General features: G+C 38.9%; 22 non-coding genes and 39 pseudogenes across 22 annotated transcripts; all 61 read right to left on the bottom strand.

The window, feature by feature from the left end:
- Nucleotides 1-110: 110 nt before the first annotated feature.
- On the bottom strand, nt 111-229 carry LOC122331337 (annotated as a pseudogene).
- Nucleotides 230-505: 276 nt separating this feature from the next.
- On the bottom strand, nt 506-624 carry LOC122331345 (annotated as a pseudogene).
- Nucleotides 625-898: 274 nt separating this feature from the next.
- On the bottom strand, nt 899-1,017 carry LOC122331381. Its single transcript, XR_006248165.1, has one exon. It is a non-coding gene; the product is annotated as a 5S ribosomal RNA (ribosomal RNA).
- A 274-nt stretch (nt 1,018-1,291) lies between these two features.
- LOC122331382 lies at nt 1,292-1,410 on the bottom strand. Its single transcript, XR_006248166.1, has one exon. It is a non-coding gene; the product is annotated as a 5S ribosomal RNA (ribosomal RNA).
- Nucleotides 1,411-1,682: 272 nt separating this feature from the next.
- On the bottom strand, nt 1,683-1,801 carry LOC122331383. Its single transcript, XR_006248167.1, has one exon. It is a non-coding gene; the product is annotated as a 5S ribosomal RNA (ribosomal RNA).
- Nucleotides 1,802-2,074: 273 nt separating this feature from the next.
- On the bottom strand, nt 2,075-2,193 carry LOC122331384. Its single transcript, XR_006248168.1, has one exon. It is a non-coding gene; the product is annotated as a 5S ribosomal RNA (ribosomal RNA).
- Nucleotides 2,194-2,466: 273 nt separating this feature from the next.
- On the bottom strand, nt 2,467-2,585 carry LOC122331334 (annotated as a pseudogene).
- Nucleotides 2,586-2,860: 275 nt separating this feature from the next.
- LOC122331407 lies at nt 2,861-2,979 on the bottom strand (annotated as a pseudogene).
- Nucleotides 2,980-3,253: 274 nt separating this feature from the next.
- Nucleotides 3,254-3,373, bottom strand: LOC122331405 (annotated as a pseudogene).
- Nucleotides 3,374-3,648: 275 nt separating this feature from the next.
- LOC122331353 lies at nt 3,649-3,767 on the bottom strand (annotated as a pseudogene).
- Nucleotides 3,768-4,037: 270 nt separating this feature from the next.
- On the bottom strand, nt 4,038-4,156 carry LOC122331408 (annotated as a pseudogene).
- Nucleotides 4,157-4,429: 273 nt separating this feature from the next.
- LOC122331371 lies at nt 4,430-4,550 on the bottom strand (annotated as a pseudogene).
- A 272-nt stretch (nt 4,551-4,822) lies between these two features.
- Nucleotides 4,823-4,941, bottom strand: LOC122331410 (annotated as a pseudogene).
- A 278-nt stretch (nt 4,942-5,219) lies between these two features.
- Nucleotides 5,220-5,337, bottom strand: LOC122331347 (annotated as a pseudogene).
- Nucleotides 5,338-5,611: 274 nt separating this feature from the next.
- Nucleotides 5,612-5,730, bottom strand: LOC122331386. Its single transcript, XR_006248170.1, has one exon. It is a non-coding gene; the product is annotated as a 5S ribosomal RNA (ribosomal RNA).
- Nucleotides 5,731-6,004: 274 nt separating this feature from the next.
- On the bottom strand, nt 6,005-6,123 carry LOC122331369 (annotated as a pseudogene).
- A 273-nt stretch (nt 6,124-6,396) lies between these two features.
- On the bottom strand, nt 6,397-6,515 carry LOC122331387. The gene has a single exon (XR_006248171.1). It is a non-coding gene; the product is annotated as a 5S ribosomal RNA (ribosomal RNA).
- A 271-nt stretch (nt 6,516-6,786) lies between these two features.
- LOC122331388 lies at nt 6,787-6,905 on the bottom strand. Its single transcript, XR_006248172.1, has one exon. It is a non-coding gene; the product is annotated as a 5S ribosomal RNA (ribosomal RNA).
- Nucleotides 6,906-7,185: 280 nt separating this feature from the next.
- LOC122331340 lies at nt 7,186-7,304 on the bottom strand (annotated as a pseudogene).
- Nucleotides 7,305-7,579: 275 nt separating this feature from the next.
- On the bottom strand, nt 7,580-7,698 carry LOC122331411 (annotated as a pseudogene).
- A 271-nt stretch (nt 7,699-7,969) lies between these two features.
- LOC122331389 lies at nt 7,970-8,088 on the bottom strand. The gene has a single exon (XR_006248173.1). It is a non-coding gene; the product is annotated as a 5S ribosomal RNA (ribosomal RNA).
- Nucleotides 8,089-8,364: 276 nt separating this feature from the next.
- LOC122331390 lies at nt 8,365-8,483 on the bottom strand. Its single transcript, XR_006248174.1, has one exon. It is a non-coding gene; the product is annotated as a 5S ribosomal RNA (ribosomal RNA).
- Nucleotides 8,484-8,755: 272 nt separating this feature from the next.
- On the bottom strand, nt 8,756-8,874 carry LOC122331392. Its single transcript, XR_006248175.1, has one exon. It is a non-coding gene; the product is annotated as a 5S ribosomal RNA (ribosomal RNA).
- Nucleotides 8,875-9,147: 273 nt separating this feature from the next.
- LOC122331368 lies at nt 9,148-9,265 on the bottom strand (annotated as a pseudogene).
- A 274-nt stretch (nt 9,266-9,539) lies between these two features.
- On the bottom strand, nt 9,540-9,658 carry LOC122331412 (annotated as a pseudogene).
- Nucleotides 9,659-9,934: 276 nt separating this feature from the next.
- On the bottom strand, nt 9,935-10,053 carry LOC122331406 (annotated as a pseudogene).
- Nucleotides 10,054-10,329: 276 nt separating this feature from the next.
- Nucleotides 10,330-10,448, bottom strand: LOC122331393. The gene has a single exon (XR_006248176.1). It is a non-coding gene; the product is annotated as a 5S ribosomal RNA (ribosomal RNA).
- Nucleotides 10,449-10,721: 273 nt separating this feature from the next.
- Nucleotides 10,722-10,840, bottom strand: LOC122331342 (annotated as a pseudogene).
- A 273-nt stretch (nt 10,841-11,113) lies between these two features.
- Nucleotides 11,114-11,232, bottom strand: LOC122331415 (annotated as a pseudogene).
- A 273-nt stretch (nt 11,233-11,505) lies between these two features.
- Nucleotides 11,506-11,624, bottom strand: LOC122331416 (annotated as a pseudogene).
- A 272-nt stretch (nt 11,625-11,896) lies between these two features.
- LOC122331355 lies at nt 11,897-12,015 on the bottom strand (annotated as a pseudogene).
- A 274-nt stretch (nt 12,016-12,289) lies between these two features.
- Nucleotides 12,290-12,408, bottom strand: LOC122331394. The gene has a single exon (XR_006248177.1). It is a non-coding gene; the product is annotated as a 5S ribosomal RNA (ribosomal RNA).
- A 273-nt stretch (nt 12,409-12,681) lies between these two features.
- LOC122331425 lies at nt 12,682-12,800 on the bottom strand (annotated as a pseudogene).
- Nucleotides 12,801-13,074: 274 nt separating this feature from the next.
- On the bottom strand, nt 13,075-13,193 carry LOC122331395. Its single transcript, XR_006248178.1, has one exon. It is a non-coding gene; the product is annotated as a 5S ribosomal RNA (ribosomal RNA).
- Nucleotides 13,194-13,465: 272 nt separating this feature from the next.
- LOC122331361 lies at nt 13,466-13,590 on the bottom strand (annotated as a pseudogene).
- Nucleotides 13,591-13,863: 273 nt separating this feature from the next.
- Nucleotides 13,864-13,982, bottom strand: LOC122331396. The gene has a single exon (XR_006248179.1). It is a non-coding gene; the product is annotated as a 5S ribosomal RNA (ribosomal RNA).
- A 272-nt stretch (nt 13,983-14,254) lies between these two features.
- Nucleotides 14,255-14,373, bottom strand: LOC122331417 (annotated as a pseudogene).
- A 274-nt stretch (nt 14,374-14,647) lies between these two features.
- LOC122331350 lies at nt 14,648-14,766 on the bottom strand (annotated as a pseudogene).
- Nucleotides 14,767-15,040: 274 nt separating this feature from the next.
- LOC122331346 lies at nt 15,041-15,159 on the bottom strand (annotated as a pseudogene).
- A 277-nt stretch (nt 15,160-15,436) lies between these two features.
- LOC122331421 lies at nt 15,437-15,555 on the bottom strand (annotated as a pseudogene).
- A 273-nt stretch (nt 15,556-15,828) lies between these two features.
- On the bottom strand, nt 15,829-15,947 carry LOC122331338 (annotated as a pseudogene).
- Nucleotides 15,948-16,216: 269 nt separating this feature from the next.
- Nucleotides 16,217-16,335, bottom strand: LOC122331356 (annotated as a pseudogene).
- Nucleotides 16,336-16,609: 274 nt separating this feature from the next.
- On the bottom strand, nt 16,610-16,733 carry LOC122331365 (annotated as a pseudogene).
- Nucleotides 16,734-17,006: 273 nt separating this feature from the next.
- On the bottom strand, nt 17,007-17,126 carry LOC122331424 (annotated as a pseudogene).
- A 274-nt stretch (nt 17,127-17,400) lies between these two features.
- LOC122331427 lies at nt 17,401-17,519 on the bottom strand (annotated as a pseudogene).
- Nucleotides 17,520-17,791: 272 nt separating this feature from the next.
- Nucleotides 17,792-17,910, bottom strand: LOC122331379. Its single transcript, XR_006248163.1, has one exon. It is a non-coding gene; the product is annotated as a 5S ribosomal RNA (ribosomal RNA).
- A 276-nt stretch (nt 17,911-18,186) lies between these two features.
- On the bottom strand, nt 18,187-18,305 carry LOC122331351. The gene has a single exon (XR_006248155.1). It is a non-coding gene; the product is annotated as a 5S ribosomal RNA (ribosomal RNA).
- A 276-nt stretch (nt 18,306-18,581) lies between these two features.
- Nucleotides 18,582-18,700, bottom strand: LOC122331352 (annotated as a pseudogene).
- Nucleotides 18,701-18,975: 275 nt separating this feature from the next.
- On the bottom strand, nt 18,976-19,094 carry LOC122331335 (annotated as a pseudogene).
- A 274-nt stretch (nt 19,095-19,368) lies between these two features.
- Nucleotides 19,369-19,487, bottom strand: LOC122331418 (annotated as a pseudogene).
- A 277-nt stretch (nt 19,488-19,764) lies between these two features.
- LOC122331344 lies at nt 19,765-19,883 on the bottom strand (annotated as a pseudogene).
- A 273-nt stretch (nt 19,884-20,156) lies between these two features.
- Nucleotides 20,157-20,275, bottom strand: LOC122331363. Its single transcript, XR_006248156.1, has one exon. It is a non-coding gene; the product is annotated as a 5S ribosomal RNA (ribosomal RNA).
- Nucleotides 20,276-20,549: 274 nt separating this feature from the next.
- On the bottom strand, nt 20,550-20,670 carry LOC122331360 (annotated as a pseudogene).
- A 274-nt stretch (nt 20,671-20,944) lies between these two features.
- LOC122331372 lies at nt 20,945-21,063 on the bottom strand. The gene has a single exon (XR_006248157.1). It is a non-coding gene; the product is annotated as a 5S ribosomal RNA (ribosomal RNA).
- A 276-nt stretch (nt 21,064-21,339) lies between these two features.
- On the bottom strand, nt 21,340-21,458 carry LOC122331401. The gene has a single exon (XR_006248185.1). It is a non-coding gene; the product is annotated as a 5S ribosomal RNA (ribosomal RNA).
- A 274-nt stretch (nt 21,459-21,732) lies between these two features.
- On the bottom strand, nt 21,733-21,851 carry LOC122331380. The gene has a single exon (XR_006248164.1). It is a non-coding gene; the product is annotated as a 5S ribosomal RNA (ribosomal RNA).
- A 274-nt stretch (nt 21,852-22,125) lies between these two features.
- LOC122331400 lies at nt 22,126-22,244 on the bottom strand. The gene has a single exon (XR_006248184.1). It is a non-coding gene; the product is annotated as a 5S ribosomal RNA (ribosomal RNA).
- Nucleotides 22,245-22,521: 277 nt separating this feature from the next.
- LOC122331336 lies at nt 22,522-22,640 on the bottom strand (annotated as a pseudogene).
- Nucleotides 22,641-22,922: 282 nt separating this feature from the next.
- LOC122331399 lies at nt 22,923-23,041 on the bottom strand. The gene has a single exon (XR_006248183.1). It is a non-coding gene; the product is annotated as a 5S ribosomal RNA (ribosomal RNA).
- Nucleotides 23,042-23,316: 275 nt separating this feature from the next.
- On the bottom strand, nt 23,317-23,425 carry LOC122331370 (annotated as a pseudogene).
- Nucleotides 23,426-23,701: 276 nt separating this feature from the next.
- On the bottom strand, nt 23,702-23,820 carry LOC122331354 (annotated as a pseudogene).
- Between the last annotated feature and the right edge of the window lie 164 nt (nt 23,821-23,984).

Below are 23,984 nucleotides of genomic sequence, written 5' to 3' on the forward strand. Positions count from 1 at the left end.
CTACTTTAAAGGCAATTTATTTAAATAAGCAGTAAGTGAAAGCAAAGAGCTGGTCAAACTTTGGCCACACTAAGGGCCAGTGTATTAGATAAGTAGTGAAAAAACTCAAAAATCTGCAGCACCTGGTATTCCTAGGCAGTCTCCCATCCAAGTACTAACCAGGCCCAACTCTGCTTAGCTTCTGAGATCAGACAAGATCAGGCGTAAACAGGGTGGTATGGCCGTAAGCGAAAGCTGCTGCAAAAGGCCCCCTATTTTAAGGTGAGGCACACTAAGTGCCATTATACTAGATAAGTAATGAATGAAATACAAAAAAATACTTCAAAATGAGCTACATTAAAGATAAGAGCATTAGTTAAGTAGTTAAAAACAGTCAAACTCTGTTTAAAGTACAGCTACTTTAAAGGCAACTGAATTAAATAAGCAGTAAGGGAAAGCAAAGAGCTGGTCAAACTTTGGCCACACTAAGGGCCAGTGTATTAGATAAGTAGTGAAAAAACTCAAAAACCTACAGCAGCTGGTATTCTTAGGCAGTCTCCCATCCAAGTACTAACCAGGCCCAACTCTGCTTAGCTTCTGAGATCAGACAAGATCAGGCGTGAACAGGGTGGTATGGCCGTAAGCTAAAGCTGCTGCAAAAGCCCTATTTTAAGGTGAGGCACACTAAATTGCCATTATACTAGATAAGTAATGAATGAAAAACAAAAAAAAATACTTCAAAATGAGCTACATTAAAGATAAGAGCATTAGTTAAGTAGTTAAAAACAGTCAAACTCTGTTTAAAGTACAGCTACTTTAAAGGCAATTGAATTAAATAAGCAGTAAGGGAAAGCAAAGAGCTGGTCAAACTTTGGCCACACTAAGGGCCAGTGTATTAGATAAGTAGTGAAAAACTCAAAACTTACAGCACCTGGTATTCCTAGGCAGTCTCCCATCCAAGTACTAACTAGGCCCAACTCTGCTTAGCTTCTGAGATCAGACGAGATCAGGCGTGAACAGGGTGGTATGGCCGTAAGCAAAAGCTGCTGCAAAAGCCCCTATTTTAAGGTGAGGCACACTAAGTGCCATTATACTAGATAAGTAATGAATGAAATACAAAAAAATACTTCAAAATGAGCTACATTAAAGATAAGAGCATTAGTTAAGTAGTTAAAAACAGTCAAACTCTGTTTAAAGAACAGCTACTTTAAAGGCAATTGAATTAAATAAGCAGTAAGGGAAAGCAAAGAGCTGGTCAAACTTTGGCCACACTAAGAGCCAGTGTATTAGATAAGTAGTGAAAAAACTCAAAAACTTACAGCACCTGGTATTCCTAGGCAGTCTCCCATCCAAGTACTAACTAGGCCCAACTCTGCTTAGCTTCTGAGATCAGACGAGATCAGGCGTGAACAGGGTGGTATGGCCGTAAGCGAAAGCTGCTGCAAAAGCCCCTATTTTAAGGTGAGGCACACTAAGTGCCATTATACTAGATAAGTAATGAATGAAATACAAAAAATACTTCAAAATGAGCTACATTAAAGATAAGAGCATTAGTTAAGTAGTTAAAAACAGTCAAACTCTGTTTAAAGAACAGCTACTTTAAAGGCAATTGAATTAAATAAGCAGTAAGGGAAAGCAAAGAGCTGGTCAAACTTTGGCCACACTAAGAGCCAGTGTATTAGATAAGTAGTGAAAAAACTCAAAACTTACAGCACCTGGTATTCCTAGGCAGTCTCCCATCCAAGTACTAACTAGGCCCAACTCTGCTTAGCTTCTGAGATCAGACGAGATCAGGCGTGAACAGGGTGGTATGGCCGTAAGCGAAAGCTGCTGCAAAAGCCCCTATTTTAAGGTGAGGCACACTAAGTGCCATTATACTAGATAAGTAATGAATGAAATACAAAAAATACTTCAAAATGAGCTACATTAAAGATAAGAGCATTAGTTAAGTAGTTAAAAACAGTCAAACTCTGTTTAAAGAACAGCTACTTTAAAGGCAATTGAATTAAATAAGCAGTAAGGGAAAGCAAAGAGCTGGTCAAACTTTGGCCACACTAAGGGCCAGTGTATTAGATAAGTAGTGAAAAAACTCAAAAACTTACAGCACCTGGTATTCCTAGGCAGTCTCCCATCCAAGTACTAACTAGGCCCAACTCTGCTTAGCTTCTGAGATCAGACGAGATCAGGCGTGAACAGGGTGGTATGGCCGTAAGCGAAAGCTGCTGCAAAAAGCCCCTATTTTAAGGTGAGGCACACTAAGTGCCATTATACTAGATAAGTAATGAATGAAATACAAAAAAATACTTCAAAATGAGCTACATTAAAGATAAGAGCATTAGTTAAGTAGTTAAAAACAGTCAAACTCTGTTTAAAGAACAGCTACTTTAAAGGCAATTGAATTAAATAAGCAGTAAGGGAAAGCAAAGAGCTGGTCAAACTTTGGCCACACTAAGGGCCAGTGTATTAGATAAGTAGTGAAAAACTCAAAACTTACAGCACCTGGTATTTCTAGGCAGTCTCCCATCCAAGTACTAACTAGGCCCAACTCTGCTTAGCTTCTGAGATCAGGCGAGATCAGGCGTGAACAGGGTGGTATGGCCGTAAGCGAAAGCTGCTGCAAAAAGCCCCTATTTTAAGGTGAGGCACACTAAGTGCCATTATACTAGATAAGTAATGAATGAAATACAAAAAAATACTTCAAAATGAGCTACATTAAAGATAAGAGCATTAGTTAAGTAGTTAAAAACAGTCAAACTCTGTTTAAAGAACAGCTACTTTAAAGGCAATTGAATTAAATAAGCAGTAAGGAAAGCAAAGAGCTGGTCAAACTTTGGCCACACTAAGGGCCAGTGTATTAGATAGTAGTAGTGAAAAAACTCAAAACTTACAGCACCTGGTATTCCTAGGCAGTCTCCCATCCAAGTACTAACTAGGCCCAACTCTGCTTAGCTTCTGAGATCAGGCGAGATCAGGCGTGAACAGGGTGGTATGGCCGTAAGCGAAAGCTGCTGCAAAAGCCCCTATTTTAAGGTGAGGCACACTAAGTGCCATTATACTAGATAAGTAATGAATGAAATACAAAAAAATACTTCAAAATGAGCTACATTAAAGATAAGAGCATTAGTTAAGTAGTTAAAAACAGTCAAACTCTGTTTAAAGAACAGCTACTTTAAAGGCAATTGAATTAAATAAGCAGTAAGGGGAAAGCAAAGAGCTGGTCAAACTTTGGCCACACTAAGGGCCAGTGTATTAGATAAGTAGTGAAAAACTCAAAAACTTACAGCACCTGGTATTCCTAGGCAGTCTCCCATCCAAGTACTAACTAGGCCCAACTCTGCTTAGCTTCTGAGATCAGACGAGATCAGGCGTGAACAGAGGTGGTATGGCCGTAAGCGAAAGCTGCTGCAAAAAGCCCCTATTTTAAGGTGAGAGGCACACTAAGTGCCATTATACTAGATAAGTAATGAATGAAATACAAAAAATACTTCAAAATGAGCTACATTAAAGATAAGAGCATTAGTTAAGTAGTTAAAAACAGTCAAACTCTGTTTAAAGAACAGCTACTTTAAAGGCAATTGAATTAAATAAGCAGTAAGGAAAGCAAAGAGCTGGTCAAACTTTGGCCACACTAAGGGCCAGTGTATTAGATAAGTAGTGAAAAAACTCAAAAACTTACAGCACCTGGTATTCCTAGGCAGTCTCCCATCCAAGTACTAACTAGGCCCAACTCTGCTTAGCTTCTGAGATCAGGCGAGATCAGGCGTGAACAGGGTGGTATGGCCGTGTGAAAGCTGCTGCAAAAGCCCCTATTTTAAGGTGAGGCACACTAAGTGCCATTATACTAGATAAGTAATGAATGAAATACAAAAAAATACTTCAAAATGAGCTACATTAAAGATAAGAGCATTAGTTAAGTAGTTAAAAACAGTCAAACTCTGTTTAAAGAACAGCTACTTTAAAGGCAATTGAATTAAATAAGCAGTAAGGAAAGCAAAGAGCTGGTCAAACTTTGGCCACACTAAGGGCCAGTGTATTAGATAAGTAGTGAAAAAACTCAAAACTTACAGCACCTGGTATTCCTAGGCAGTCTCCCATCCAAGTACTAACTAGGCCCAACTCTGCTTAGCTTCTGAGATCAGGCGAGATCAGGCGTGAACAGGGTGGTATGGCCGTAAGCGAAAGCTGCTGCAAAAGCCCCTATTTTAAGGTGAGGCACACTAAGTGCCATTATACTAGATAAGTAATGAATGAAATACAAAAAATACTTCAAAATGAGCTACATTAAAGATAAGAGCATTAGTTAAGTAGTTAAAAACAGTCAAACTCTGTTTAAAGAACAGCTACTTTAAAGGCAATTGAATTAAATAAGCAGTAAGGGAAAGCAAAGAGCTGGTCAAACTTTGGCCACACTAAGAGGCCAGTGTATTAGATAAGTAGTGAAAAAACTCAAAACTTACAGCACCTGGTATTCCTAGGCAGTCTCCCATCCAAGTACTAACTAGGCCCAACTCTGCTTAGCTTCTGAGATCAGGCGAGATCAGGCGTGAACAGGGTGTGGTATGGCCGTGGCGAAAGCTGCTGCAAAAGCCCCTATTTTAAGGTGAGGCACACTAAGTGCCATTATACTAGATAAGTAATGAATGAAATACAAAAAAATACTTCAAAATGAGCTACATTAAAGATAAGAGCATTAGTTAAGTAGTTAAAAACAGTCAAACTCTGTTTAAAGAACAGCTACTTTAAAGGCAATTGAATTAAATAAGCAGTAAGGAAAGCAAAGAGCTGGTCAAACTTTGGCCACACTAAGGGCCAGTGTATTAGATAAGTAGTGAAAAAACTCAAAAACTTACAGCACCTGGTATTCCTAGGCAGTCTCCCATCCAAGTACTAACTAGGCCCAACTCTGCTTAGCTTCTGAGATCAGGCGAGATCAGGCGTGAACAGGGTGGTATGGCCGTAAGCGAAAGCTGCTGCAAAAGCCCCTATTTTAAGGTGAGGCACACTAAGTGCCATTATACTAGATAAGTAATGAATGAAATACAAAACAAAAAATACTTCAAAATGAGCTACATTAAAGATAAGAGCATTAGTTAAGTAGTTAAAAACAGTCAAACTCTGTTTAAAGAACAGCTACTTTAAAGGCAATTGAATTAAATAAGCAGTAAGGGAAAGCAAAGAGCTGGTCAAACTTTGGCCACACTAAGAGACCAGTGTATTAGATAAGTAGTGAAAAACTCAAAAACTTACAGCACCTGGTATTCCTAGGCAGTCTCCCATCCAAGTACTAACTAGGCCCAACTCTGCTAGCTTCTGAGATCAGACGAGATCAGGCGTGAACAGGGTGGTATGGCCGTAAGCGAAAGCTGCTGCAAAAAGCCCCTATTTTAAGGTGAGGCACACTAAGTGCCATTATACTAGATAAGTAATGAATGAAATACAAAAAAATACTTCAAAATGAGCTACATTAAAGATAAGAGCATTAGTTAAGTAGTTAAAAACAGTCAAACTCTGTTTAAAGAACAGCTACTTTAAAGGCAATTGAATTAAATAAGCAGTAAGGAAAGCAAAGAGCTGGTCAAACTTTGGCCACACTAAGAGCCAGTGTATTAGATAAGTAGTGAAAAAACTCAAAAACTTACAGCACCTGGTATTCCTAGGCAGTCTCCCATCCAAGTACTAACTAGGCCCAACTCTGCTTAGCTTCTGAGATCAGACGAGATCAGGCGTGAACAGGGTGGTATGGCCGTAAGCAAAAGCTGCTGCAAAAGCCCCTATTTTAAGGTGAGGCACACTAAGTGCCATTATACTAGATAAGTAATGAATGAAATACAAAAAATACTTCAAAATGAGCTACATTAAAGATAAGAGCATTAGTTAAGTAGTTAAAAACAGTCAAACTCTGTTTAAAGAACAGCTACTTTAAAGGCAATTGAATTAAATAAGCAGTAAGGGAAAGCAAAGAGCTGGTCAAACTTTGGCCACACTAAGGGCCAGTGTATTAGATAAGTAGTGAAAAAACTCAAAAAACTTACAGCACCTGGTATTCCTAGGCAGTCTCCCATCCAAGCACTAACTAGGCCCAACTCTGCTTAGCTTCTGAGATCAGGCGAGATCAGGCGTGAACAGGGTGGTATGGCCGTGGCGAAAGCTGCTGCAAAAAGCCCCTATTTTAAGGTGAGGCACACTAAGTGCCATTATACTAGATAAGTAATGAATGAAATACAAAAAAATACTTCAAAATGAGCTACATTAAAGATAAGAGCATTAGTTAAGTAGTTAAAAACAGTCAAACTCTGTTTAAAGAACAGCTACTTTAAAGGCAATTGAATTAAATAAGCAGTAAGGAAAGCAAAGAGCTGGTCAAACTTTGGCCACACTAAGGGCCAGTGTATTAGATAAGTAGTGAAAAAACTCAAAAACTTACAGCACCTGGTATTCCTAGGCAGTCTCCCATCCAAGTACTAACTAGGCCCAACTCTGCTTAGCTTCTGAGATCAGACGAGATCAGGCGTGAACAGGGTGGTATGGCCGTAAGCAAAGCTGCTGCAAAAAGCCCTATTTTAAGGTGAGGCACACTAAGTGCCATTATACTAGATAAGTAATGAATGAAATACAAAAAATACTTCAAAATGAGCTACATTAAAGATAAGAGCATTAGTTAAGTAGTTAAAAACAGTCAAACTCTGTTTAAAGAACAGCTACTTTAAAGGCAATTGAATTAAATAAGCAGTAAGGAAAAGCAAAGAGCTGGTCAAACTTTGGCCACACTAAGGGCCAGTGTATTAGATAAGTAGTGAAAAAACTCAAAACTTACAGCACCTGGTATTCCTAGGCAGTCTCCCATCCAAGTACTAACTAGGCCCAACTCTGCTTAGCTTCTGAGATCAGACGAGATCAGGCGTGAACAGGGTGGTATGGCCGTAAGCGAAAGCTGCTGCAAAAAGCCCCCTATTTTAAGGTGAGGCACACTAAGTGCCATTATACTAGATAAGTAATGAATGAAATACAAAAAAAAAAATACTTCAAAATGAGCTACATTAAAGATAAGAGCATTAGTTAAGTAGTTAAAAACAGTCAAACTCTGTTTAAAGAACAGCTACTTTAAAGGCAATTGAATTAAATAAGCAGTAAGGGAAAGCAAAGAGCTGGTCAAACTTTGGCCACACTAAGGGCCAGTGTATTAGATAAGTAGTGAAAAAACTCAAAAACTTACAGCACCTGGTATTCCTAGGCAGTCTCCCATCCAAGTACTAACCAGGCCCAACTCTGCTTAGCTTCTGAGATCAGGCGAGATCAGGCGTGAACAGGGTGGTATGGCCGTAGCGAAAGCTGCTGCAAAAAGCCCCCTATTTTTAGGTGAGGCTCACTAAGTGCCATTATACTAGATAAGTAATGAATGAAATACAAAAAAATACTTCAAAATGAGCTACATTAAAGATAAGAGCATTAGTTAAGTAGTTAAAAACAGTCAAACTCTGTTTAAAGAACAGCTACTTTAAAGGCAATTGAATTAAATAAGCAGTAAGGGAAAGCAAAGAGCTGGTCAAACTTTGGCCACACTAAGGGCCAGTGTATTAGATAAGTAGTGAAAAAACTCAAAAACTTACAGCACCTGGTATTCCTAGGCAGTCTCCCATCCAAGTACTAACTAGGCCCAACTCTGCTTAGCTTCTGAGATCAGGCGAGATCAGGCGTGAACAGGGTGGTATGGCCGTAAGCGAAAGCTGCTGCAAAAGCCCCTATTTTAAGGTGAGGCACACTAAGTGCCATTATACTAGATAAGTAATGAATGAAATACAAAAAAATACTTCAAAATGAGCTACATTAAAGATAAGAGCATTAGTTAAGTAGTTAAAAACAGTCAAACTCTGTTTAAAGTACAGCTACTTTAAAGGCAATTGAATTAAATAAGCAGTAAGGAAAGCAAAGAGCTGGTCAAACTTTGGCCACACTAAGGGCCAGTGTATTAGATAAGTAGTGAAAAACTCAAAACTTACAGCACCTGGTATTCCTAGGCAGTCTCCCATCCAAGTACTAACTAGGCCCAACTCTGCTTAGCTTCTGAGATCAGACGAGATCAGGCGTGAACAGGGTGGTATGGCCGTAAGCGAAAGCTGCTGCAAAAAGCCCCCTATTTTAAGGTGAGGCACACTAAGTGCCATTATACTAGATAAGTAATGAATGAAATACAAAAAAATACTTCAAAATGAGCTACATTAAAGATAAGAGCATTAGTTAAGTAGTTAAAAACAGTCAAACTCTGTTTAAAGAACAGCTACTTTAAAGGCAATTGAATTAAATAAGCAGTAAGGGAAAGCAAAGAGCTGGTCAAACTTTGGCCACACTAAGGGCCAGTGTATTAGATAAGTAGTGAAAAAACTCAAAAACTTACAGCACCTGGTATTCCTAGGCAGTCTCCCATCCAAGTACTAACTAGGCCCAACTCTGCTTAGCTTCTGAGATCAGACGAGATCAGGCGTGAACAGGGTGGTATGGCCGTAAGCGAAAGCTGCTGCAAAAAGCCCCTATTTTAAGGTGAGGCACACTAAGTGCCATTATACTAGATAAGTAATGAATGAAATACAAAAAAATACTTCAAAATGAGCTACATTAAAGATAAGAGCATTAGTTAAGTAGTTAAAAACAGTCAAACTCTGTTTAAAGTACAGCTACTTTAAAGGCAATTGAATTAAATAAGCAGTAAGGAAAGCAAAGAGCTGGTCAAACTTTGGCCACACTAAGGGCCAGTGTATTAGATAAGTAGTGAAAAACTCAAAACTTACAGCACCTGGTATTCCTAGGCAGTCTCCCATCCAAGTACTAACTAGGCCCAACTCTGCTTAGCTTCTGAGATCAGACGAGATCAGGCGTGAACAGGGTGGTATGGCCGTAAGCGAAAGCTGCTGCAAAAGCCCCTATTTTAAGGTGAGGCACACTAAGTGCCATTATACTAGATAAGTAATGAATGAAATACAAAAAAATACTTCAAAATGAGCTACATTAAAGATAAGAGCATTAGTTAAGTAGTTAAAAACAGTCAAACTCTGTTTAAAGAACAGCTACTTTAAAGGCAATTGAATTAAATAAGCAGTAAGGGAAAGCAAAGAGCTGGTCAAACTTTGGCCACACTAAGAGCCAGTGTATTAGATAAGTAGTGAAAAACTCAAAAACTTACAGCACCTGGTATTCCTAGGCAGTCTCCCATCCAAGTACTAACTAGGCCCAACTCTGCTTAGCTTCTGAGATCAGGCGAGATGAGGCAGAACAGGGTGGTATGGCCGTAAGCGAAAGCTGCTGCAAAAAGCCCCTATTTTAAGGTGAGGCACACTAAGTGCCATTATACTAGATAAGTAATGAATGAAATACAAAAAAATACTTCAAAATGAGCTACATTAAAGATAAGAGCATTAGTTAAGTAGTTAAAAACAGTCAAACTCTGTTTAAAGAACAGCTACTTTAAAGGCAATTGAATTAAATAAGCAGTAAGGGAAAGCAAAGAGCTGGTCAAACTTTGGCCACACTAAGAGCCAGTGTATTAGATAAGTAGTGAAAAAACTCAAAACTTACAGCACCTGGTATTCCTAGGCAGTCTCCCATCCAAGTACTAACTAGGCCCAACTCTGCTTAGCTTCTGAGATCAGGCGAGATCAGGCGTGAACAGGGTGGTATGGCCGTAAGCGAAAGCTGCTGCAAAAAGCCCCCTATTTTAAGGTGAGGCACACTAAGTGCCATTATACTAGATAAGTAATGAATGAAATACACAAAAATACTTCAAAATGAGCTACATTAAAGATAAGAGCATTAGTTAAGTAGTTAAAAACAGTCAAACTCTGTTTAAAGAACAGCTACTTTAAAGGCAATTGAATTAAATAAGCAGTAAGGGAAAGCAAAGAGCTGGTCAAACTTTGGCCACACTAAGGGCCAGTGTATTAGATAAGTAGTGAAAAAACTCAAAAACTTACAGCACCTGGTATTCCTAGGCAGTCTCCCATCCAAGTACTAACTAGGCCCAACTCTGCTTAGCTTCTGAGATCAGACGAGATCAGGCGTGAACAGGGTGGTATGGCAGTAAGCGAAAGCTGCTGCAAAAAGCCCCCTATTTTAAGGTGAGGCACACTAAGTGCCATTATACTAGATAAGTAATGAATGAAATACAAAAAAATACTTCAAAATGAGCTACATTAAAGATAAGAGCATTAGTTAAGTAGTTAAAAACAGTCAAACTCTGTTTAAAGAACAGCTACTTTAAAGGCAATTGAATTAAATAAGCAGTAAGGGAAAGCAAAGAGCTGGTCAAACTTTGGCCACACTAAGGGCCAGTGTATTAGATAAGTAGTGAAAAAACTCAAAAACTTACAGCACCTGGTATTCCTAGGCAGTCTCCCATCCAAGTACTAACTAGGCCCAACTCTGCTTAGCTTCTGAGATCAGACGAGATCAGGCGTGAACAGGGTGGTATGGCCGTAAGCGAAAGCTGCTGCAAAAGCCCCTATTTTAAGGTGAGGCACACTAAGTGCCATTATACTAGATAAGTAATGAATGAAATACAAAAAAATACTTCAAAATGAGCTACATTAAAGATAAGAGCATTAGTTAAGTAGTTAAAAACAGTCAAACTCTGTTTAAAGAACAGCTACTTTAAAGGCAATTGAATTAAATAAGCAGTAAGGGAAAGCAAAGAGCTGGTCAAACTTTGGCCACACTAAGGGCCAGTGTATTAGATAAGTAGTGAAAAAACTCAAAATTTACAGCACCTGGTATTCCTAGGCAGTCTCCCATCCAAGTACTAACTAGGTCCAACTCTGCTTAGCTTCTGAGATCAGACGAGATCAGGCGTGAACAGGGTGGTATGGCAGTAAGCGAAAGCTGCTGCAAAAGCCCCTATTTTAAGGTGAGGCACACTAAGTGCCATTATACTAGATAAGTAATGAATGAAATACAAAAAAATACTTCAAAATGAGCTACATTAAAGATAAGAGCATTAGTTAAGTAGTTAAAAACAGTCAAACTCTGTTTAAAGAACAGCTACTTTAAAGGCAATTGAATTAAATAAGCAGTAAGGGAAAGCAAAGAGCTGGTCAAACTTTGGCCACACTAAGAGCCAGTGTATTAGATAAGTAGTGAAAAAACTCAAAACTTACAGCACCTGGTATTCCTAGGCAGTCTCCCATCCAAGTACTAACTAGGCCCAACTCTGCTTAGCTTCTGAGATCAGGCGAGATCAGGCGTGAACAGGGTGGTATGGCCGTAAGCAAAAGCTGCTGCAAAAGCCCCTATTTTTAGGTGAGGCACACTAAGTGCCATTATACTAGATAAGTAATGAATGAAATACAAAAAAATACTTCAAAATGAGCTACATTAAAGATAAGAGCATTAGTTAAGTAGTTAAAAACAGTCAAACTCTGTTTAAAGAACAGCTACTTTAAAGGCAATTGAATTAAATAAGCAGTAAGGGAAAGCAAAGAGCTGGTCAAACTTTGGCCACACTAAGGGCCAGTGTATTAGATAAGTAGTGAAAAACTCAAAAACTTACAGCACCTGGTATTCCTAGGCAGTCTCCCATCCAAGTACTAACTAGGCCCAACTCTGCTTAGCTTCTGAGATCAGGCGAGATCAGGCGTGAACAGGGTGGTATGGCCGTAAGCGAAAGCTGCTGCAAAAGCCCCTATTTTAAGGTGAGGCACACTAAGTGCCATTATACTAGATAAGTAATGAATGAAATACAAAAAAATACTTCAAAATGAGCTACATTAAAGATAAGAGCATTAGTTAAGTAGTTAAAAACAGTCAAACTCTGTTTAAAGAACAGCTACTTTAAAGGCAATTGAATTAAATAAGCAGTAAGGGAAAGCAAAGAGCTGGTCAAACTTTGGCCACACTAAGGGCCAGTGTATTAGATAAGTAGTGAAAAACTCAAAACTTACAGCACCTGGTATTCCTAGGCAGTCTCCCATCCAAGTACTAACTAGGCCCAACTCTGCTTAGCTTCTGAGATCAGACGAGATCAGGCGTGAACAGGGTGGTATGGCCGTGGCGAAAGCTGCTGCAAAAGCCCCTATTTTAAGGTGAGGCACACTAAGTGCCATTATACTAGATAAGTAATGAATGAAATACAAAAAAATACTTCAAAATGAGCTACATTAAAGATAAGAGCATTAGTTAAGTAGTTAAAAACAGTCAAACTCTGTTTAAAAGAACAGCTACTTTAAAGGCAATTGAATTAAATAAGCAGTAAGGGAAAGCAAAGAGCTGGTCAAACTTTGGCCACACTAAGAGCCAGTGTATTAGATAAGTAGTGAAAAAACTCAAAAACTTACAGCACCTGGTATTCCTAGGCAGTCTCCCATCCAAGTACTAACTAGGCCCAACTCTGCTTAGCTTCTGAGATCAGACGAGATCAGGCGTGAACAGGGTGGTATGGCCGTAAGCGAAAGCTGCTGCAAAAAGCCCCTATTTTAAGGTGAGGCACACTAAGTGCCATTATACTAGATAAGTAATGAATGAAATACAAAAAAATACTTCAAAATGAGCTACATTAAAGATAAGAGCATTAGTTAAGTAGTTAAAAACAGTCAAACTCTGTTTAAAGAACAGCTACTTTAAAGGCAATTGAATTAAATAAGCAGTAAGGGAAAGCAAAGAGCTGGTCAAACTTTGGCCACACTAAGGGCCAGTGTATTAGATAAGTAGTGAAAAACTCAAAACCTACAGCACCTGGTATTCCTAGGCAGTCTCCCATCCAAGTACTAACTAGGCCCAACTCTGCTTAGCTTCTGAGATCAGACGAGATCAGGCATGAACAGGGTGGTATGGCTGCAAGCGAAAGCTGCTGCAAAAAGCCCCTATTTTAAGGTGAGGCACACTAAGTGCCATTATACTAGATAAGTAATGAATGAAATACAAAAAAATACTTCAAAATGAGCTACATTAAAGATAAGAGCATTAGTTAAGTAGTTAAAAACAGTCAAACTCTGTTTAAAGAACAGCTACTTTAAAGGCAATTGAATTAAATAAGCAGTAAGGGAAAGCAAAGAGCTGGTCAAACTTTGGCCACACTAAGGGCCAGTGTATTAGATAAGTAGTGAAAAACTCAAAAACTTACAGCACCTGGTATTCCTAGGCAGTCTCCCATCCAAGTACTAACTAGGCCCAACTCTGCTTAGCTTCTGAGATCAGACGAGATCAGGCGTGAACAGGGTGGTATGGCCGTAAGCGAAAGCTGCTGCAAAAAGCCCTATTTTAAGGTGAGGCACACTAAATGCCATTATACTAGATAAGTAATGAATGAAATACAAAAAATACTTCAAAATGAGCTACATTAAAGATAAGAGCATTAGTTAAGTAGTTAAAAACAGTCAAACTCTGTTTAAAGAACAGCTACTTTAAAGGCAATTGAATTAAATAAGCAGTAAGGGAAAGCAAAGAGCTGGTCAAACTTTGGCCACACTAAGGGCCAGTGTATTAGATAAGTAGTGAAAAAACTCAAAACTTACAGCACCTGGTATTCCTAGGCAGTCTCCCATCCAAGTACTAACTAGGCCCAACTCTGCTTAGCTTCTGAGATCAGGCGAGATCAGATCAGGCGTGAACAGAGGTGGTATGGCCGTAAGCAAAGCTGCTGCAAAAAGCCCCTATTTTAAGGTGAGGCACACTAAGTGCCATTATACTAGATAAGTAATGAATGAAATACAAAAAAATACTTCAAAATGAGCTACATTAAAGATAAGAGCATTAGTTAAGTAGTTAAAAACAGTCAAACTCTGTTTAAAGAACAGCTACTTTAAAGGCAATTGAATTAAATAAGCAGTAAGGGAAAGCAAAGAGCTGGTCAAACTTTGGCCACACTAAGGGCCAGTGTATTAGATAAGTAGTGAAAAACTCAAAAACTTACAGCACCTGGTATTCCTAGGCAGTCTCCCATCCAAGTACTAACTAGGCCCAACTCTGCTTAGCTTCTGAGATCAGACGAGATCAGGCGTGAACAGGGTGGTATGGCCGTAAGCGAAAGCTGCTGCAAAAAGCCCCTATTTTAAGGTGAGGCACACTAAGTGCCATTATACTAGATAAGTAATGAATGAAATACAAAAAATACTTCAAAATGAGCTACATTAAAGATAAGAGCATTAGTTAAGTAGTTAAAAACAGTCAAACTCTGTTTAAAGAACAGCTACTTTAAAGGCAATTGAATTAAATAAGCAGTAAGGGAAAGCAAAGAGCTGGTCAAACTTTGGCCACACTAAGGGCCAGTGTATTAGATAAGTAGTGAAAAACTCAAAACTTACAGCACCTGGTATTCCTAGGCAGTCTCCCATCCAAGTACTAACTAGGCCCAACTCTGCTTAGCTTCTGAGATCAGGCGAGATCAGGCGTGAACAGGGTGGTATGGCCGTAAGCGAAAGCTGCTGCAAAAGCCCCTATTTTAAGGTGAGGCACACTAAGTGCCATTATACTAGATAAGTAATGAATGAAATACAAAAAAAATACTTCAAAATGAGCTACATTAAAGATAAGAGCATTAGTTAAGTAGTTAAAAACAGTCAAACTCTGTTTAAAGTACAGCTACTTTAAAGGCAATTTAATTAAATAAGCAGTAAGTGAAAGCAAAGAGCTGGTCAAACTTTGGCCACACTAAGGGCCAGTGTATTAGATAAGTAGTGAAAAACTCAAAACTCTACAGCACCTGGTATTCCTAGGCAGTCTCCCATCCAAGTACTAACTAGGCCCAACTCTGCTTAGCTTCTGAGATCAGACAAGATCAGGCGTAAACAGGGTGGTATGGCCGTAAGCTTAAAGCTGCTGCAAAAAGCCCTATTTTAAGGTGAGGCACACTAAGTGCCATTATACTAGATAAGTAATGAATGAAATACAAAAAAATACTTCAAAATGAGCTACATTAAAGATAAGAGCATTAGTTAAGTAGTTAAAAACAGTCAAACTCTGTTTAAAGTACAGCTACTTTAAAGGCAATTGAATTAAATAAGCAGTAAGGGAAAGCAAAGAGCTGGTCAAACTTTGGCCACACTAAGGGCCAGTGTATTAGATAAGTAGTGAAAAACTCAAAAACCTACAGCAGCTGGTATTCTTAGGCAGTCTCCCATCCAAGTACTAACCAGGCCCAACTCTGCTTAGCTTCTGAGATCAGACAAGATCAGGCGTGAACAGGGTGGTATGGCCGTAAGCAAAAGCTGCTGCAAAAAGCCCCCTATTTTAAGGTGAGGCACACTAAGTGCCATTATACTAGATAAGTAATGAATGAAATACAAAAAAATACTTCAAAATGAGCTACATTAAAGATAAGAGCATTAGTTAAGTAGTTAAAAACAGTCAAACTCTGTTTAAAGTACAGCTACTTTAAAGGCAATTGAATTAAATAAGCAGTAAGGGAAAGCAAAGAGCTGGTCAAACTTTGGCCACACTAAGAGCCAGTGTATTAGATAAGTAGTGAAAAAAACTCAAAAACCTACAGCACCTGGTATTCCTAGGCAGTCTCCCATCCAAGTACTAACCAGGCCCAACTCTGCTTAGCTTCTGAGATCAGACGAGATCAGGCGTGAACAGGGTGGTATGGCCGTGTAAGCTGCTGCAAAAAGCCCCCTATTTTAAGGTGAGGCACACTAAGTGCCATTATACTAGATAAGTAATGAATGAAATACAAAAAAATACTTCAAAATGAGCTACATTAAAGATAAGAGCATTAGTTAAGTAGTTAAAAACAGTCAAACTCTGTTTAAAGTACAGCTACTTTAAAGGCAATTGAATTAAATAAGCAGTAAGGGAAAGCAAAGAGCTGGTCAAACTTTGGCCACACTAAGAGCCAGTGTATTAGATAAGTAGTGAAAAAAACTCAAAAACCTACAGCACCTGGTATTCCTAGGCAGTCTCCCATCCAAGTACTAACTAGGCCCAACTCTGCTTAGCTTCTGAGATCAGACGAGATCAGGCGTGAACAGGGTGGTATGGCCGTGCGAAAGCTGCTGCAAAAGCCCCTATTTTAAGGTGAGGCTCACTAAGTGCCATTATACTAGATAAGTAAATGAAATACAAAAAAATACTTCAAAATGAGCTACATTAAAGATAAGAGCATTAGTTAAGTAGTTAAAAACAGTCAAACTCTGTTTAAAGAACAGCTACTTTAAAGGCAATTGAATTAAATAAGCAGTAAGGGAAAGCAAAGAGCTGGTCAAACTTTGGCCACACTAAGAGCCAGTGTATTAGATAAGTAGTGAAAAAACTCAAAAACCTACAGCACCTGGTATTCCTAGGCAGTCTCCCATCCAAGTACTAACTAGGCCCAACTCTGCTTAGCTTCTGAGATCAGACAAGATCAGGCGTGAACAGGGTGGTATGGCCGTGCGAAAGCTGCTGCAAAAGCCCCTATTTTAAGGTGAGGCACACTAAGTGCCATTATACTAGATAAGTAATGAATGAAATACAAAAAAATACTTCAAAATGAGCTACATTAAAGATAAGAGCATTAGTTAAGTAGTTAAAAACAGTCAAACTCTGTTTAAAGTACAGCTACTTTAAAGGCAATTGAATTAAATAAGCAGTATGGGAAAGCAAAGAGCTGGTCAAACTTTTGGCCACACTAAGGGGCCAGTGTATTAGATAAGTAGTGAAAAAACTCAAAAACCTACAGCACCACCTGGTATTCCTAGGCAGTCTCCCATCCAAGTACTAACTAGGCCCAACTCTGCTTAGCTTCTGAGATCAGACGAGATCAGGCGTGAACAGAGGGTGGTATGGCCTTAAGCAAAGCTGCTGCAAAAGCCCCTATTTTTAAGGTGAGGCTCACTAAGTGCCATTATACTAGATAAGTAATGAATGAAATACAAAAAAATACTTCAAAATGAGCTACATTAAAGATAAGAGCATTAGTTAAGTAGTTAAAAACAGTCAAACTCTGTTTAAAGTACAGCTACTTTAAAAGCAATTGAATTAAATAAGCAGTAAGGGAAAGCAAAGAGCTGGTCAAACTTTGGCCACACTAAGGGCCAGTGTATTAGATAAGTAGTGAAAAAACTCAAAACCTACAGCACCTGGTATTCCTAGGCAGTCTCCCATCCAAGTACTAACCAGGCCCAACTCTGCTTAGCTTCTGAGATCAGGCGAGATCAGGGCGTGAACAGGGTGGTATGGCCGTAAGCAAAGCTGCTGCAAAAAGCCCCTATTTTAAGGTGAGTCACACTAAGTGCCATTATACTAGATAAGTAATGAATGAAATACAAAAAAATACTTCAAAATGAGCTACATTAAAGATAAGAGCATTAGTTAAGTAGTTAAAAACAGTCAAACTCTGTTTAAAGTACAGCTACTTTAAAGGCAATTGAATTAAATAAGCAGTAAGGGAAAGCAAAGAGCTGGTCAAACTTTGGCCACACTAAGAGCCAGTGTATTAGATAAGTAGTGAAAAAACTCAAAAACTTACAGCACCTGGTATTCCTAGGCAGTCTCCCATCCAAGTACTAACTAGGCCCAACTCTGCTTAGCTTCTGAGATCAGACGAGATCAGGCGTGAACAGGGTGGTATGGCCGTGTGAAAGCTGCTGCAAAAAGCCCCTATTTTAAGGTGAGGCACACTAGTGCCATTATACTAGATAAGTAATGAATGAAATACAAAAAAATACTTCAAAATGAGCTACATTAAAGATAAGAGCATTAGTTAAGTAGTTAAAAACAGTCAAACTCTGTTTAAAGTACAGCTACTTTAAAGGCAATTGAATTAAATAAGCAGTAAGGGAAAGCAAAGAGCTGGTCAAACTTTGGCCACACTAAGGGCCAGTGTATTAGATAAGTAGTGAAAAAACTCGAAAACCTACAGCACCTGGTATTCCTAGGCAGTCTCCCATCCAAGTACTAACCAGGCCCAACTCTGCTTAGCTTCTGAGATCAGACGAGATCAGGCGTGAACAGGGTGGTATGGCTGTAAGCGAAAGCTGCTGCAAAAAGCCCCCTATTTTAAGGTGAGGCACACTAAGTGCCATTATACTAGATAAGTAATGAATGAAATACAAAAAAATACTTCAAAATGAGCTACATTAAAGATAAGAGCATTAGTTAAGTAGTTAAAAACAGTCAAACTCTGTTTAAAGTACAGCTACTTTAAAGGCAATTGAATTAAATAAGCAGTAAGGGAAAGCAAAGAGCTGGTCAAACTTTGGCCACACTAAGGGCCAGTGTATTAGATAAGTAGTGAAAAAACTCAAAAACCTACAGCACCTGGTATTCCTAGGCAGTCTCCCATCCAAGTACTAACCAGGCCCAACTCTGCTTAGCTTCTGAGATCAGACGAGATCAGGCGTGAACAGGGTGGTATGGCCGTAAGCGAAAGCTGCTGCAAAAAGCCCCCTATTTTAAGGTGAGGCACACTAAGTGCCATTATACTAGATAAGTAATGAATGAAATACAAAAAAATACTTCAAAATGAGCTACATTAAAGATAAGAGCATTAGTTAAGTAGTTAAAAACAGTCAAACTCTGTTTAAAGTACAGCTACTTTAAAGGCAATTGAATTAAATAAGCAGTAAGGGAAAGCAAAGAGCTGGTCAAACTTTGGCCACACTAAGGGCCAGTGTATTAGATAAGTAGTGAAAAATCTCAAAAACCTACTGCACCTGGTATTCCTAGGCAGTCTCCCATCCAAGTACTAACCAGGCCCAACTCTGCTTAGCTTCTGAGATCAGACAAGATCAGGCGTGAACAGGGTGGTATGGCCGTGTGCGAAAGCTGCTGCAAAAAGCCCCTATTTTAAGGTGAGGCACACTAAGTGCCATTATACTAGATAAGTAATGAATGAAATACAAAAAAATACTTCAAAATGAGCTACATTAAAGATAAGAGCATTAGTTAAGTAGTTAAAAACAGTCAAACTCTGTTTAAAGTACAGCTACTTTAAAGGCAATTGAATTAAATAAGCAGTAAGGGAAAGCAAAGAGCTGGTCAAACTTTGGCCACACTAAGGGCCAGTGTATTAGATAAGTAGTGAAAAAACTCAAAAACCTACAGCACCTGGTATTCTTAGGCAGTCTCCCATCCAAGTACTAACCTGGCCCAACTCTGCTTAGCTTCTGAGATCAGACAAGATCAGGCGTGAACAGGGTGGTATGGCCGTGAAAGCAAAGCTGCTGCAAAAGCCCCTATTTTAAGGTGAGGCACACTAAGTGCCATTATACTAGATAAGTAATGAATGAAATACAAAAAATACTTCAAAATGAGCTACATTAAAGATAAGAGCATTAGTTAAGTAGTTAAAAACAGTCAAACTCTGTTTAAAGTACAGCTACTTTAAAGGCAATTGAATTAAATAAGCAGTAAGGGAAAGCAAAGAGCTGGTCAAACTTTGGCCACACTAAGGGCCAGTGTATTAGATAAGTAGTGAAAAAACTCAAAAACCTACAGCACCTGGTATTCCTAGGCAGTCTCCCATCCAAGTACTAACTAGGCCCAACTCTGCTTAGCTTCTGAGATCAGACGAGATCAGGCGTGAACAGGATGGTATGGCCGTAAGCAAAAGCTGCTGCAAAAAGCCCCCTATTTTAAGGTGAGGCACACTAAGTGCCATTATACTAGATAAGTAATGAATGAAATACAAAAAAATACTTCAAAATGAGCTACATTAAAGATAAGAGCATTAGTTAAGTAGTTAAAAACAGTCAAACTCTGTTTAAAGTACAGCTACTTTAAAGGCAATTGAATTAAATAAGCAGTAAGGGAAAGCAAAGAGCTGGTCAAACTTTGGCCACACTAAGAGCCAGTGTATTAGATAAGTAGTGAAAAAAACTCAAAAACCTACAGCACCTGGTATTCCTAGGCAGTCTCCCATCCAAGTACTAACTAGGCCCAACTCTGCTTAGCTTCTGAGATCAGACGAGATCAGGCGTGAACAGGGTGGTATGGCCGTGGCGAAAGCTGCTGCAAAAGCCCCTATTTTAAGGTGAGGCACACTAAGTGCCATTATACTAGATAAGTAATGAATGAAATACAAAAAAATACTTCAAAATGAGCTACATTAAAGATAAGAGCATTAGTTAAGTAGTTAAAAACAGTCAAACTCTGTTTAAAGTACAGCTACTTTAAAGGCAATTGAATTAAATAAGCAGTAAGGGAAAGCAAAGAGCTGGTCAAACTTTGGCCACACTAAGGGCCAGTGTATTAGATAAGTAGTGAAAAAACTCAAAAACCTACAGCACCTGGTATTCCTAGGCAGTCTCCCATCCAAGTACTAACCAGGCCCAACTCTGCTTAGCTTCTGAGATCAGACGAGATCAGGCGTGAACAGGGTGGTATGGCCGTAAGCAAAAGCTGCTGCAAAAAGCCCCTATTTTAAGGTGAGGCACACTAAGTGCCATTATACTAGATAAGTAATGAATGAAATACAAAAAAATACTTCAAAATGAGCTACATTAAAGATAAGAGCATTAGTTAAGTAGTTAAAAACAGTCAAACTCTGTTTAAAGTACAGCTACTTTAAAGGCAATTGAATTAAATAAGCAGTAAGGGAAAGCAAAGAGCTGGTCAAACTTTGGCCACACTAAGGGCCAGTGTATTAGATAAGTAGTGAAAAAACTCAAAACTTACAGCACACCTGGTATTCCTAGGCAGTCTCCCATCCAAGTACTAACTAGGCCCAACTCTGCTTAGCTTCTGAGATCAGACAAGATCAGGCGTGAACAGGGTGGTATGGCCTTAAGCGAAAGCTGCTGCAAAAGCCCCTATTTTAAGGTGAGGCACACTAAGTGCCATTATACTAGATAAGTAATGAATGAAATACAAAAAAATACTTCAAAATGAGCTACATTAAAGATAAGAGCATTAGTTAAGTAGTTAAAAACAGTCAAACTCTGTTTAAAGAACAGCTACTTTAAAGGCAATTGAATTAAATAAGCAGTAAGGGAAAGCAAAGAGCTGGTCAAACTTTGGCCACACTAAGGGCCAGTGTATTAGATAAGTAGTGAAAAAACTCAAAACCTTACAGCACCTGGTATTCCTAGGCAGTCTCCCATCCAAGTACTAACCAGGCCCAACTCTGCTTAGCTTCTGAGATCAGACGAGATCAGGCGTGAACAGGGTGGTATGGCCGTAAGCGAAAGCTGCTGCAAAAAGCCCCCTATTTTAAGGTGAGGCACACTAAGTGCCATTATACTAGATAAGTAATGAATGAAATACAAAAAATACTTCAAAATGAGCTACATTAAAGATAAGAGCATTAGTTAAGTAGTTAAAAACAGTCAAACTCTGTTTAAAGAACAGCTACTTTAAAGGCAATTGAATTAAATAAGCAGTAAGGGAAAGCAAAGAGCTGGTCAAACTTTGGCCACACTAAGAGCCAGTGTATTAGATAAGTAGTGAAAAAAACTCAAAAACCTACAGCACTTGGTATTCCTAGGCAGTCTCCCATCCAAGTACTAACCAGGCCCAACTCTGCTTAGCTTCTGAGATCAGACGAGATCAGGCGTGAACAGGGTGGTATGGCCGTAAGCGAAAGCTGCTGCAAAAAGCCCTATTTTTAAGGTGAGGCACACTAAGTGCCATTATACTAGATAAGTAATGAATGAAATACAAAAAAATACTTCAAAATGAGCTACATTAAAGATAAGAGCATTAGTTAAGTAGTTAAAAACAGTCAAACTCTGTTTAAAGAACAGCTACTTTAAAGGCAATTGAATTAAATAAGCAGTAAGGGAAAGCAAAGAGCTGGTCAAACTTTGGCCACACTAAGGGCCAGTGTATTAGATAAGTAGTGAAAAAACTCAAAGCTTACAGCACCTGGTATTCCTAGGCAGTCTCCCATCCAAGTACTAACCAGGCCCAACTCTGCTTAGCTTCTGAGATCAGACGAGATCAGGCGTGAACAGGGTGGTATGGCCTTAAGCGAAAGCTGCTGCAAAAAGCCCCCTATTTTAAGGTGAGGCACACTAAGTGCCATTATACTAGATAAGTAATGAATGAAATACAAAAAAATACTTCAAAATGAGCTACATTAAAGATAAGAGCATTAGTTAAGTAGTTAAAAACAGTCAAACTCTGTTTAAAGTACAGCTACTTTAAAGGCAATTGAATTAAATAAGCAGTAAGGGAAAGCAAAGAGCTGGTCAAACTTTGGCCACACTAAGGGCCAGTGTATTAGATAAGTAGTGAAAAACTCAAAACCTACAGCACCTGGTATTCCTAGGCAGTCTCCCATCCAAGTACTAACTAGGCCCAACTCTGCTTAGCTTCTGAGATCAGACGAGATCAGGCGTGAACAGGGTGGTATGGCCGTAAGCGAAAGCTGCTGCAAAAAGCCCCCTATTTTAAGGTGAGGCACACTAAGTGCCATTATACTAGATAAGTAATGAATGAAATACAAAAAAATACTTCAAAATGAGCTACATTAAAGATAAGAGCATTAGTTAAGTAGTTAAAAACAGTCAAACTCTGTTTAAAGTACAGCTACTTTAAAGGCAATTGAATTAAATAAGCAGTAAGGGAAAGCAAAGAGCTGGTCAAACTTTGGCCACACTAAGGGCCAGTGTATTAGATAAGTAGTGAAAAAAACTCAAAAACCTACAGCACCTGGTATTCCTAGGCAGTCTCCCATCCAAGTACTAAACAGGCCCAACTCTGCTTAGCTTCTGAGATCAGCCGAGATCAGGCGTGAACAGGGTGGTATGGCAGTAAGCGAAAGCTGCTGCAAAAAGCCCCCTATTTTAAGGTGAGGCTCACTAAGTGCCATTATACTAGATAAGTAATGAATGAAATACAAAAAAAAAAAAATACTTCAAAATGAGCTACATTAAAGATAAGAGCATTAGTTAAGTAGTTAAAAACAGTCAAACTCTGTTTAAAGTACAGCTACTTTAAAGGCAACTGAATTAAATAAGCAGTAATGGAAAGCAAAGAGCTGGTCAAACTTTGGCCACACTAAGGGCCAGTGTATTAGATAAGTAGTGAAAAAACTCAAAAACCTACAGCACCTGGTATTCCTAGGCAGTCTCCCATCCAAGTACTAACCAGGCCCAACTCTGCTTAGCTTCTGAGATCAGACGAGATCAGGCGTGAACAGGGTGGTATGGCAGTAAGCGAAAGCTGCTGCAAAAGGCCCCCTATTTTAAGGTGAGGCACACTAAGTGCCATTATACTAGATAAGTAATGAATGAAATACAAAAAATACTTCAAAATGAGCTACATTAAAGATAAGAGCATTAGTTAAGTAGTTAAAAACAGTCAAACTCTGTTTAAAGTACAGCTACTTTAAAGGCAATTGAATTAAATAAGCAGTAAGGGAAAGCAAAGAGCTGGTCAAACTTTGGCCACACTAAGAGCCAGTGTATTAGATAAGTAGTGAAAAAACTCAAAAACCTACAGCACCTGGTATTCCTAGGCAGTCTCCCATCCAAGTACTAACCAGGCCCAACTCTGCTTAGCTTCTGAGATCAGACGAGAAAAGGGTGGTATGGCCATAAGCTAAAGCTGCTGCACAAAGCTCCCTATTTTAAGGTGAGGCACACTAAGTGCCATTATACTAGATAAGTAATGAATGAAATACAAAAAAATACTTCAAAATGAGCTACATTAAAGATAAGAGCATTAGTTAAGTAGTTAAAAACAGTCAAACTCTGTTTAAAGTACAGCTACTTTAAAGGCAATTGAATTAAATAAGCAGTAAGGGAAAGCAAAGAGCTGGTCAAACTTTGGCCACACTAAGGGCCAGTGTATTAGATAAGTAGTGAAAAAATTCAAAAACCTAAAGCACCTGGTATTCCTAGGCAGTCTCCCATCCAAATACTAACCAGGCCCAACTCTGCTTAGCTTCTGAGATCAGACAAGATCAGGTGTGAACAGGGTGGTAGGGCCGTAAGCTAAAGCTGCTGCAAAAGGCCCCCTATTTTAAGGTGAGGCTCACTAAGTGCCATTATACTAGATAAGTAAATGAAATACAAAAAAATACTTCAAAATGAGCTACATTAAAGATAAGAGCATTAGTTAAGTAGTTAAAAACAGTCAAACTCTGTTTAAAGTACAGC

Source organism: Puntigrus tetrazona, chromosome 25 (assembly GCF_018831695.1).
Source record: "Puntigrus tetrazona isolate hp1 chromosome 25, ASM1883169v1, whole genome shotgun sequence".
NCBI lineage: Eukaryota > Metazoa > Chordata > Actinopteri > Cypriniformes > Cyprinidae > Puntigrus > Puntigrus tetrazona.